This window comes from Canis lupus, chromosome 8 (genome assembly GCF_048164855.1).
Source record: "Canis lupus baileyi chromosome 8, mCanLup2.hap1, whole genome shotgun sequence".
Classification (NCBI taxonomy): domain Eukaryota; kingdom Metazoa; phylum Chordata; class Mammalia; order Carnivora; family Canidae; genus Canis; species Canis lupus.
In genome coordinates, this window is record NC_132845.1 from 1,198,725 (window position 1) to 1,211,163 (window position 12,439).

Sequence of the window (12,439 nt, forward strand, 5' to 3'; positions counted from 1 at the left end):
TGTAAAATTCCCAACAGAGGTAATTAGTACTGCAGAGGGGGTTGCTGCTGTTTATTATTGGTGCTTTTAAATTTCTACTCAAAAACAAGTTGCCCTTGGGGAATGAGTTAGATAGTATTTTTGTCCCATCTCTTTCATGCCCTCCTTAAAATATAACTTTGTGTTCACACACTGCCGTGTGACTTTCAAGAAGGTAGGTCAAGAATATATGTCCTCATTGACAATGAGTTTAGCTCTGTGTCTTGTTTTGAGCAGTAAGATGTGCACAGATAGCAAACAGAAGCTATAGTTGCTTGGTTTACCCTCTTGTGCTTCTATTGTTTGACATAAGGAAAGAATTCACTGTCTCAGGCTGAGAAACACGTGGAGCAGACCAAAACTGGACATACAGTTAGAAATAGAGCCATAGCAACTTTCCCACAGATCTATGAGTAAGGAAATATAGTTCCTAAGCCACTGAAGTTATGGGATTCTCTCTTTTTTTAAGATTTTATTTATTGAGAGAGAGAGAGAGAGAGAGAAAGAGAGAGAGAGAAAAAAGTCACAAGTTGGGGAGGAGGGGCAGTGACAGAGGGAGAAGCAGACTCTCTACTGAGCAGGGAGCCTGACTCGGGGCTTGATCCGAGGACCCCAATATCATGACCTGAGCCAAAGGCAGATGCTTAACTGACAGAGTTACCCAGGCACCCCTGGGGGTTGTTTCTTATACAATTAATTCTCAACGAGCACTGACTAATAGCGTAGGAAAAAGACCAATTTACATGCCACTGTTACTGAATGAATGGTTGTCATATTTTATCCGTTCATCCCACAAATATTTATTGAATGACAACTGTATGCCTGGGATTACTCCAGGCAGCATTAGTACTTTTCAACTGCCAATCGTATTTCCTTTTTCTTACATGGGGCACAGAAAACTTGCCTTGCTGGCTTTCTATTTAATTAGGATCCCAGTGGAGTGGCTATTGAATAAAATAAACCTTTGTACTATTTTTACAAAATAATCGGCATCAGTCACTATGTAGCCCGAAGGAAGAAAGTCAGACACAGAATATGATACCTTCTGATTAACAGAGTAACAATAGAATTTTAAGCATCTTATTTACAAATGAAGTTATAGACGGCGGGCGGAACACTGAGAAAAAAGCAGGTCAGGATAGACTCTAGGATCTTAGTGGTCTGCAGCAGCAAAGATCATTTTTTGATCATTTTTTTGATCATTTTTTTGATCAATGCTGGGTGTCAATCATCAGGTGGCTCTTCTTGGTGTCGCCTTCTCTCTGGAACTCCGGAATACCCAACGTATAAAACGTTGTTGAACTCAAAGAGGAAGTATGTTCTAGCTCTTAAAATTTCTGCCTGAAATAGAATTCAGTCATTTCTGTTTTCATTAAATTGGCTGATTCTGTCATCAGTGGGTCATGAAATTAAAACCTTCATCCAGGGAGGGGCAGCAAACAATTATGAATCATTAGGTAGTTTTTATATGCAAATATCTAGAATGTATGGCTTCAGAATTATTTATGTATTATAGAAGAGGACTTTAAGCTTGTGAAGTCCAAAGCCGTGAGGGAAATTTTTCAAAAATAGCCGAGGCATTTTATGATGAGGAGACATACCACAGGTATAAGTCAGACACAAATCTTACTCTAATAAGAAATAGAATATGTACGTATAATTAATTACTCTAGGTCAAATACCTTGCAAACATTCAAAAGTTTTATCTTTATCAACCAACAGTAAATGACTTTAGAGTTCAGATTTTTGCTTCCTAAAATGTGCCTGAGTCCATGATCTTTTATCCTCCTCCAATGTTTTATTAATATTTGCTAATAAGATCCCATAGAGTCTTTGGTATCACCATGATTTTTATTAGATAGGACTGAATTAAAGAATATGAAACTGATAGGTTTTCTATTTTGCCATTAAAAATTAGAGGACTTATATTTTTCTTTCTTCTTGATAAAGCAACTAGAAAAGTCTCTGGCGTAAAGGAGGACTAAGAAAATCCTCCTCCTCTTCCTACAAATATACTTCCAGCTGCCTTTAAGGATCATTTAACCTTTATAAAACCTACAAGTAATGCTTTACCGTATATAAAGCTCTTTTCAAAAATTCAATTAATTCTCATTACAATCCTATGAAATATGTATTACTACATTTCCTTCTTTATGGACGAATATACTGAGACTACAGGAAGTTAAATAACTTTTGAAAATATCAAATACCTTAGCAAGTATTTGCTAAAGGGACTTGTGTTCAACATCCTATAGTTTTTCCAGCACACTTGTTATAATGTTCATAATTGACCTTAAAACACTTCAGTGTAGTTAATGTGATAGCGTGTATGGGCCGGTTACTTAAATTGTAGCTCTAGATGTGATTAGATGGCACCATCCTATCAGGACTTCAGAGTCTAGGGGCGGTTATCTAGCAATATGATAAAGGACGACATCCCAGTGATAGCAGATGTTGACCAAGAAAGAATTCACTGAAAATCAAAGAAAACAGGCATTTATTGAGGCAATTAGAATTTCAATTTGGGTGGCTCAGTTGGTTGAGGTCTGACTCTTCATTTCAGCTCAGGTTGTGGGATTAAACCGTGCATTGGGCTCCACAATAAATGGGGAGTCTGCTTGAAGATTCTCTCACTGTGTTCTCCACTCCCCCACCCCTGCTTGTGCACTCACTCTCTCTCTCTCTCTCTCAAATACATAAATAAATCTTAAAAAAAAAAAAAAAAGAATCGCAATTTGGGAGATGCAGATTCAGGTACAAACTTTAATTGTGTTCTGAGGAAGACAAAGAGGGGTCAGAGTTATAAAAGCAAGAGGCCACAAGTATAGTTCTTATTGAGGTCCTCTGTGCAAACAGGGATTGAAATTAGGTTAACTAGGATTGGCTGGGTCAGTAGGCAAATGAGTGCCTGAAGCTTGCTGAACGGGACTAGATGTTTTAGAAGAGAAGAATGGGGGTGATCTAGTTGCCATGATGAGAAGAAGGTAAGTCCAGGCTGAGGGCTTGTGACTGGCTTAAAAGGTCAAAATTCATAGTTCCTCCAATGAGAATATGCAGAAGTTCCTCCTCCCTTATGGTCTTCTGACCCTATTTTAAAAATTTTTTAATTCATTTATGATAGTCACAGAGAGAGAGAGAGGCAGAGACACAGGCAGAGGGAGAAGCAGGCTCCATGCACCGGGAGCCCGACGTGGGATTCGATCCCGGGTCTCCAGGATCGCGCCCTGGGCCAAAGGCAGGCGCCAAACCGCTGCGCCACCGGGATCCCTTCTGACCCTATTTTAAAAGTGTCTCTTAGCTAGGCTTGCTTGCTTAGTTTTGAAGTCTTCTTTTCCACAGAAAAGCACATCCTTCTGCTATTAATACCTAATCAACAACTGATACTTAACTAAGTGGACAATAGATGCTAAAAATGGGTTTTTATTGTGAAATTAATGTTATTAATTATAATTTATATTTAAAAGGAACTTTATTTGAAAAATTCAAAATATTCAAGATACGTAGATGACTAAACTATCCTTGCTTTGTTCTTTGCACTTCTCAGAGCTTCTGTGTTCTTGATTCCCTAATTGATCCAAGGTCCATTTATTGGTTTTGGAAGTATGTCTGGATCACATGATGCCAATTAGATGGACTCCTTATCTCAGGAAATTTCACACGTCCTCATCAAAATCACTTTAAGTGATTGAAACACGTAAAGGACATAGAGCTGAGCATTCTTCAAGTATAGAAAACAGGTTGTATGAACTCTTTCTGTACCAGCTTTCCTAGTAAGTAGTAATCTAACAAATGTCCATGTAGGGGATAAAATTGAGAAATAATCTGTGAATAATCTGTGACTTGCTTTCTTTAACCTGACACCTAGGTTACAGAAAATAACAAACACCAGACAACTTTGACTTTACCATCAGCTCCTTCTATCTATGACCAAATTGGTTTAGATCAGTTCTCCATCACATTGCATATCTTCTCATGAACAACATACAGCATTCCGTCCTTCAGATCTTTGTAACCTGAAATCATCTGGGGGCTAATGCTGAGGACAGTGACTTAGTGACTGGAACATGATATTCTCAGGGCCTTGAAATGCTTTAGAAATGTATCTGAGCTCTTCAAATATTGCATAAGTTAGAAATCAATGTCTTAGGGATGTTTCTTCAGGTGGCTCTGATGCCCCCTGATTCTTTCTATACAGCTATGTACAATGAGAGATTCTACTACAATTTAAAAAATGAGTGCTCTTTATATGCAGCAAGCACTCAGAGAAGATATTGATACTTGATAATAAAAAAGTGCTTAGCAATTATACAAAGCCCATCCTTAGACAGCTTTACAAATATCAGCTAATTAAATTCTACTAAAGACAATTAATTTATAACATAAACATATGGTGGAAATAAGAAAAACAAAGGATAACATAGAAAGTAACATTCAAATTAAATGCAAATTGAAATTATTTTCCCTCTTTATAGGGTACATGAGCCCACTCTCTTCAATATTTTTTTTGTTATTGTTTCAATAAAGCTGCATGAATTTATTCTGAATATCACACTTTTATTAAGTCTTTGAGATTGCCTTTAATTATCATAGTGATCATTTCAGGGAACCGTTATAGTAAAATCCAATTCTGAATAAAAAATCAAGTTGCATTGTTATTGAAATCAGGAAAAAGTACTTTTCCTTTGGTTTGCCACCTTAGTACTTTGATGATCTGATTACCACCAGTTTCTGTCTTGCTTATTCAGCTTTCCAAACTGGAACTATTAGTTTGATGGTGAGCTTTTGTTGATAATACAAAATAATCAGTCAATTTTGCAGACCCAATCAGGTTTTTAAATTTTTATACAGCTTTGTTAGTTTGAAATCAAGTCATTAGAGGAGACTTAGAAACTGAATTGGTCTTGTAACCTTAAATGCTAATTTCTGCATCAGATAGTCCCTGAAATTAGGGTGCCTGAATGGCTCAGTTGGTTGAGCATCCAAATCTTGGTTTTGGCTCAGGTCATGACCTCAGGATCTCAACATGTGAGATCGAGCCACATGTTGGGCTCTGTGCTTAGCAGAGTCTGTTTGAGATTCTCTCCCTCTCCCTCTGCTGCCCTCCCACTGCTTGCTCAAGCACTCTCACTCTCGCTCCCAAATAAAATCTTAAAAAAAAAAAAAAAAAGTCCCTGGAATTGTATGGATGGATTTGGTGGCGCTGCCATATTTTTGATACCTTATGATGCATTATTTTAATAAAATCATTGTTTTTCCCTTTTTCAAGACTTTATGACTTCCTAAAATTATTATCCTTTTTTAAAACCTGTTGGAGCTGACTTGCCCATCCATGTATGTTAGAAGAGACAAACTTATCACTGACACCTCATCACCTATAGGACAAAACTCAAACTCCTTAGTATGATATAGAAAGACTTTTATGAACTCCATTTACTGATTTTTATTACTTTTTCAGCTTAATCTCTTAATACTGTACCCCTGAGATCTGGAACTCTAGTTATACAAGGACTTTTCATGCTATTCCATACCTTTATTCTTTTGTACAGTTTCCTTTTCTGCCTAAGTTAAAATTTCTTATGCCTAGCAACATCCTGATTTTTTAACGTAATATTGAGAGTCTGCTTTAAATTACCTCCCCTGGGAGATCTCTGTGAAAATTCCCAGGTGGAATTCATTTTACTGTCCTCTGGGTCCCCTATCATCTTGAATAAACTTCCATTATACTTCTATTTATCTGGATTACCTGATTTCTCTGCTTGTCATTGAGCTCTGCCAACAAAGGCTACCTTTTATTTATTTATTTTTGCCTCCCTCATTACTTCTAGCACCTGTTGTAGATCTTTAGAGGAAAAGAAGGATCTAGCTTTTCTCCCAATTCTAAGGATGGTTTCTTCATTGTCCTGACTCCTTTCTTATTAATATTGAGGGAAGAGTGACATTATTCTGATTGGTCAGACATAGATTAATGATTGGTCTCATTAGCTGGTGGGCATGGTCATGTATGTTCTTTTTTCTGCCTCTTTCTATCATGTAGCTGGAACAGAAAGTGAGCTAGAGCTCTACCTTTCAAGATGAGCTTGTTTACTTTAAGGGCCTACCAGTGGTTAGAGAATTTCAGAGGCCATATTTTGTCCTTAATAAGCTGAGAAAGAAAAACTGTAGCATATTAAAGGGGATTCTATATCTGTAGAGAGAGCACAAACAAAAAATCAGATAGCTAACAAAATATAGCTGCTAGAGAAGAAGAATGTCAACTTGAATAGAAAAGTAATATGAACATTCAGCATTCAAAATTAAACAGAGCAGGGACACCTGGGTAGCTCAGTGGTTGAGCATCTGACTTTGGCTCAGGGCATGATCTTGGGGTCCTGGGATCAAGTTCTGCATTGGGCTCCCTGCAGGGAGTCTACTTCTCCCTCTGCCTATGTCTCTGCCTCTCTCTCTCTCTCTGTCTCTCATGAATAACTAAATAAAATTTTTTAAAAAATTAAAATGAGCAAAAATTACACCAATAAAACATGATTTCCAACTAAACAATTTAATAAGTAAACTGAAAAAAAATGTCATTGTTGAGACTTGAATTAGTATCCTAGAATATCAAGTAGAAGAACTAAAGAAAAGCTCAGAGCAAATATTTTAAAATGGAGATATTGATGGAAAAGAGATTCTGAGGATATCCAGATTCAATATGCCAATAATAGAATTTCCAGAAAAGAAGAAAGGAACAGATGTAGGGGTTACATTAATTTAACCACTATTCAACACAAATATTTGTGAGCTAAAGAAAGACCAGATTTTATCATTTTAAAGGATGCACTGAGTTCCTGTTATGAGTGATAAAAAAAAATAACATGTACCCGAGCATAAAAATTTCTAAATTTAATGATAAAGAAAAACATGTCTTAAAGTTTCAGACAGAAAGATCAAAGTGCCTACAAAAGTAAAATAAGCTAGAAGATGGTGGAATAGTACATTTAAATGAGTGAGATCTAAGAATTAAAACCCTAGAAACCTGTATTTGGCCAAGGTATTAACATGTAAAAGCAATATGGATAGATGATAGATAGATAGATAGATAGATAGATAGATAGATAGATAGATGATAGATAAACTCAAGAATGCAGAATGCATGTCTCCTTATGTAGGGTGATATATAATTTATCACTCCAACTGAGAGTGAAAGGTGCTGCTATTAATAATTATTCCACAACAACAGGCATAAACTAGGATTTGCTAGGAAAACTGCACTGGCATATAATTTATCATCCTGAAAGTCAGAGTAGGCACTATGAATACTTACCCCAAAACAAGTATGACTTCCTAGGAAAATAAGGATAATGGTTACTACCTATGTACCACATTTGAGGAAAATTCTAAGAAGCTTGAACCATTAAAAAAAAAAAAATCAGAGAAAGGTCTAAATACCCAGGAGGAGAAAACATGAAATGGGAGGTAATAAGTGGTGAGCAATAAAACTTAAATTTGAATAAATTCTAACAGATCATTTGGTAATGGGAATGCAATGTTAAATAGAGCTTCTTGAAATAAAGGAAACATAGTTAAGATAAATTCTAATTATACCCGAGAAATAAGAATAATAAATTATGTCAACAAGAGTTGGGGTGAGAATAGGAAAAAGAGAATGTAAAGCATTTTTATCATTCATCTGGAGGGGAGAGAGACTATTACAAAGAGAGTAGTAGATGTCTTCTTATATTCTTAGTTGGTTAAGCTGAGTAGGGGAGGAGTATAATAGAGTACTCAGAATTAGCCAAACTCAAGTTTGAGGACAGTCCTTAAATCATAGGACTTCCAAAACTTCTGATACCAGCCATGAGTTCAAGGATCTCAAGGGCTATCATCACTTTAGACCAGTTTGCTACAGATTTGGGGGTCTCCACAGACTTCCTTAGATTCAATAATTTATTAGAATGACTCATAGGACTCAGGAAAGCACTATACTTATGACTGCAGTTTTATTATAGCAAAGTATACAAATCTGAACCAGCCAGAGGAAGAGTTACATAGGGCAGAACTGGGGATGTAGTAAGGTTCCAAACACAAAGATTCCATATCCTCAGGGATGTGTTACCCTCCTCATATTGACAAGTAGCAATGAATGCACACAGTATTGGCAACCTAGGAGCTCATCTTAGCTTGGTGTCCAGAGTTTTAATGGAGTCTTCATCATGTAGGTATGATTTATTGAGTCTCCATTAATTGAATTCAGTCTCCATTGCTACCACCCTTCCCTGGAGGTAAGGCTGATATCATATTGCTTAAAATCCCAGCCCTCTAATCACGTGGTTAGTCTTTCTGATGTGGCCATCACCTATCCTGAGTCATCTCATTAGCATAAGTGATCAAGCATTGTTAAAGGGATCAACCATGAATATCAAAGTCATTCCAATTATTTGAGAAATTCCCAGGGTTCAGAGGTTACACCAATAGAGCTGGAGACAAACGTCACATCTTTGAGTTACAGCTGGATTCTTTATTACACAAGATCATCTTTGTGGAGGAATTATTTGGTAATTTTTTTCTGTTTATATTATAGAGGTTATGTATCTGAAAAAGAATAGAAATACATGGCGCAACTTGTAAATTATCCAGGGGGAAACTGAATGAATTCTTGGACTACATCAACACAAAGAACATAAAGGTAAAAGATGAAATATTGGTCACTGGATAAAAATAGAAGTGATTTTTACAACTTTCAAGTAATTCCCTTGAAAGGATGGTCCTGCCCATCCATTTGTTCCCTTTTCTGTCCAGTTAACTGGACTACAGATATTATAGGAGAAAATATAGTTATTTTAGAATAAAAGATTGAGCTTGTGGACTGAGAAGATAGAAGCTCTGGACTTAACACCATTGGGCCACAAATTCAACTGTGGGTCACTTACCTAGATATTTGTGAGATGGGAATAGCTGTGGACATTTTTAGAGGAGCTTGACCTATAGAAGAGGAGTCTGACCCATATCCTAACTAGTACAACTTGGCAAAGGGATGCTAAGAAATTGGTGTAAGTAGATAATCATAATGGAAATAATAATAGACAAGATAGCATTTAATGTTAAAAACATTAAAAAAAATGGTCAAAATAGGTCATTGTGTAATAATAGGCAAAATTCAATGTGATGGCATAATTGGGATGGCATAATAGTCATAAGCTTGTATATTCCAAACAATGTAGCACCTAATTACATTGGCATAACTGTTAAAAATATAAGAAAATGAAAACAAAGATAGAATTGTTAATTGATAACAGATTTCAAAATACTTCTCCAGAACTGAAAAGATTTAGTAGATAAAATTAAAAAAAAATTAATGGTGCAATCAATAAGCTTGATTTGATAAACACATTTAAAATATTAGAACGATTATGTAAAAAATATCTAGAATTTTATTTAATATGTCATAAGATTTTTTAGAAGTCAAGATTTTTTTTTCAGGATATTCTCTCTGATTATGATCCAACCAAATTAGAAATAAGTAATTTAAGGGTGATTAAAGATCTAAGCAATTTGAAAGACACTAATAGATGACTTAGAATAAAAAAGTCAAAAATTAAATTACAAATTATTGTAGAACAAAGAATGAGAGAACATTTTATATCAAAACATATATAGGATATAGAGAAAGCAATACACGTGGAAAAACGTTGAGCTCTGAATGCCTTGATTTTTTAGAAGATGATGAAAAATGAAGAAGCTTGGCCTTTATTATAAGGAATTACACATTAACAGTAAATTAAAAATGAGTTGTAAGGGTAAAACTAACAGAAAAAATTGATATTAATAAAATGGGCAAAAAATAGAGGAAAGGATTTTTTAAATTAAAAAGCTAGGACTGTGAATACTTTAATTAATTTATACATATTAGATGAGCTTGGAAACTACAGTAGAATAAATCCTAGATTAACATGGATGAGAAGTAGTTGATTATTTCTGTAGTAGAATGTTTTCAATTTTATTTGAAATTCCCCAAGTTTTTGTTGTGATTTTTTTTTAATTAACAGTGTAGATGAGCCCTGTAATAGGCAAAAGCCAACCATAAGCCAAATTCAAGCTGTATGTCACCAGTTGGCACATTTTGGAGTATAGTTTTCCTCGGTGTGGCAGTCACAATTTTTAGCATGTTGTTTGTCAAATATGTCAGGTAAAATATGCAGAACATTGTCATATAAAAAAAACAGCCTCTCTTTTAGAACTGTATATTTTTTAAGATAATTCCGTTAATATCAGTTGGAGCCCAGTATTCCTTTCTTTCTTTCTTTCTTTCTTTCTTTCTTTCTTTCTTTCTTTCTTTCTTTCTTTCTTTCTTTCTTTCTTTCTTTCTTTCTTTCTTTTTTCTTTCTTTCTTTCTTTCTTTCTTTCTTTCTTTCTTTCTTCTTTCTTCTTTCTTCTTTCTTTCTTTCTTTCTTTCTTTCTTTCTTCTTGGAGAGTGGCATGCATTGAATTCAAAAGTGAGAGAAATGAAATAAAATTCTTTAAAAAGGTAGTGGTTTTATAATCATGAAAGGGATGAACAAGGACAGTTTTACTTGGTGATTGTCAGTGTTCAATATCCTAATTATACTCTTTAACTACATTGTGGGGTTGGCAAACCATGGTCTACTCGGTGTGCATCATGGGATGTTCAATAGTTTGATTCAGGGATCCCTGGGTGGCGCAGCGGTTTGGCGCCTGCCTTTGGCCCAGGGCGCGATCCTGGAGACCCGGGATTGAATCCCACGTCAGGCTCCCGGTGCATGGAGCCTGCTTCTCCCTCTGCCTATGTCTCTGCCTCTCTCTCTCTCTCTGTGTGACTATCATAAATAATAAATAAAATTTAAAAAAAAATAGTTTGATTCAACTCTCCTTTTCCTCCTCAACCAAAAGTCATCAGAGAAAACCAGAAATTAGCATTCTGGTTTATTTCAGCCGGGTAGTATGGAGTAAAGGTTTACTTCCCATGGCTTTTCAGACAATGATACTCATCTTCTTTATGAGTTTCAGATAAAAATCAGAATTGCCAAGAATTACACCATAGAAGATTATTTGGGATTGTGGATTAGTCCCACAAATCTTTTTGAATCAGTTCCGTAAAGATGATAAATGGCTGAAACAGTGGTGCCAAGAGGAAAGGACAATGTGCAATCTGTGAAAAAAAAAAAAAATGCAGGCCATTTGGCTTTAACTGTAACTATGTCCAAGTGCTTTGCCAAAGGAGAAGAAGGGCTTGGAAGGTAAATAATGAGTCCAGAGATTCAAACCCCATCTGTTCAGACAGGCTGAAACTCACTGTGATGACAGCGTTTATGCTGGGCATTGATTGATGTCATCTCAATTGGCTCTTGACATGAGAGATAGTTGAGAATGTCTGAATTAGAAATTGGTCGTAGGATCCTAAACATGAGCCAAGACCAGTGTCTGTGAAAACATTATAGCAAAAGAAAGCTAGTGTCCTCTTTCCACCATCTATTTCTCAAAAAGAAGAGAAGAGAAAAGAAAGGAAGACAAATAAAAGAAGAAAAAATAAGAAGAAAATGTAGAATGCTACACAAGACTAGAAAATAGCCCAAATACCAGGTGCTTATTCATAAATAACTTTTCGCATACATTTTACTCACATGTTCTTTTATTTTTGTTTTATTTTTATTGTTCTTGAATATTAGCTTTTTCGCTACATTACAAAAATGAATTTATACTCAGTATGAGCAATTTTCTGATGATAATTTATTACATTAATAATATATTGTTTTGTTTTTAATTATGTGACCACAACATAGTATTCTTTTGTGATAGACCTTCCTCAACTTATGCACTTACCTACTGAGAAACCCACTGTACGTTGAGAATACTGTTAAGTCAAATATGCATTTAATACGTCCAACCTATGAACATCATCGCTGAGCCTGGCCTACCTTAAACAGGCTCCGAACGCTTACATTAGCCCTGTCATTGGGCGAAATCATCTAACTCAAAGCCTATTTTATAGCCAAGTGTTGAATATCTTATGTAATTTACTGAATACACTCCTGAAAGTGAAAAACAGGATGGTTCTAGGTGCACCAGTTGTCTACCCTTGTGGTCACACCCCTCACTGGGAGCTGCAGCTTCTGACTGCTGCCCAGCGTCAGGAGACCGTATGGTGCTGCAATCCCCCTATTCTGGGAGAAGATAAAAATTCAAAATTTGAAGTATAGTTTCTGTTTAATGCATATCATTCTGACACAATAGTAAAGTCCAAAAATCATAAGTTGAACCCTTTAAGTCGGGGACCATCTGTATTATAGCATATATTTATTTATTCATGTTTTGACCTTTGTCTCTCTTACTAAGTAAGTAAGCTCTCTGCGGATCTTATCACTTGCTCACTGCTACTTCTCCAAAGCCTTAAGCAGTGTCTTGCATGTTGGGCTCACTCCGGAAAGGA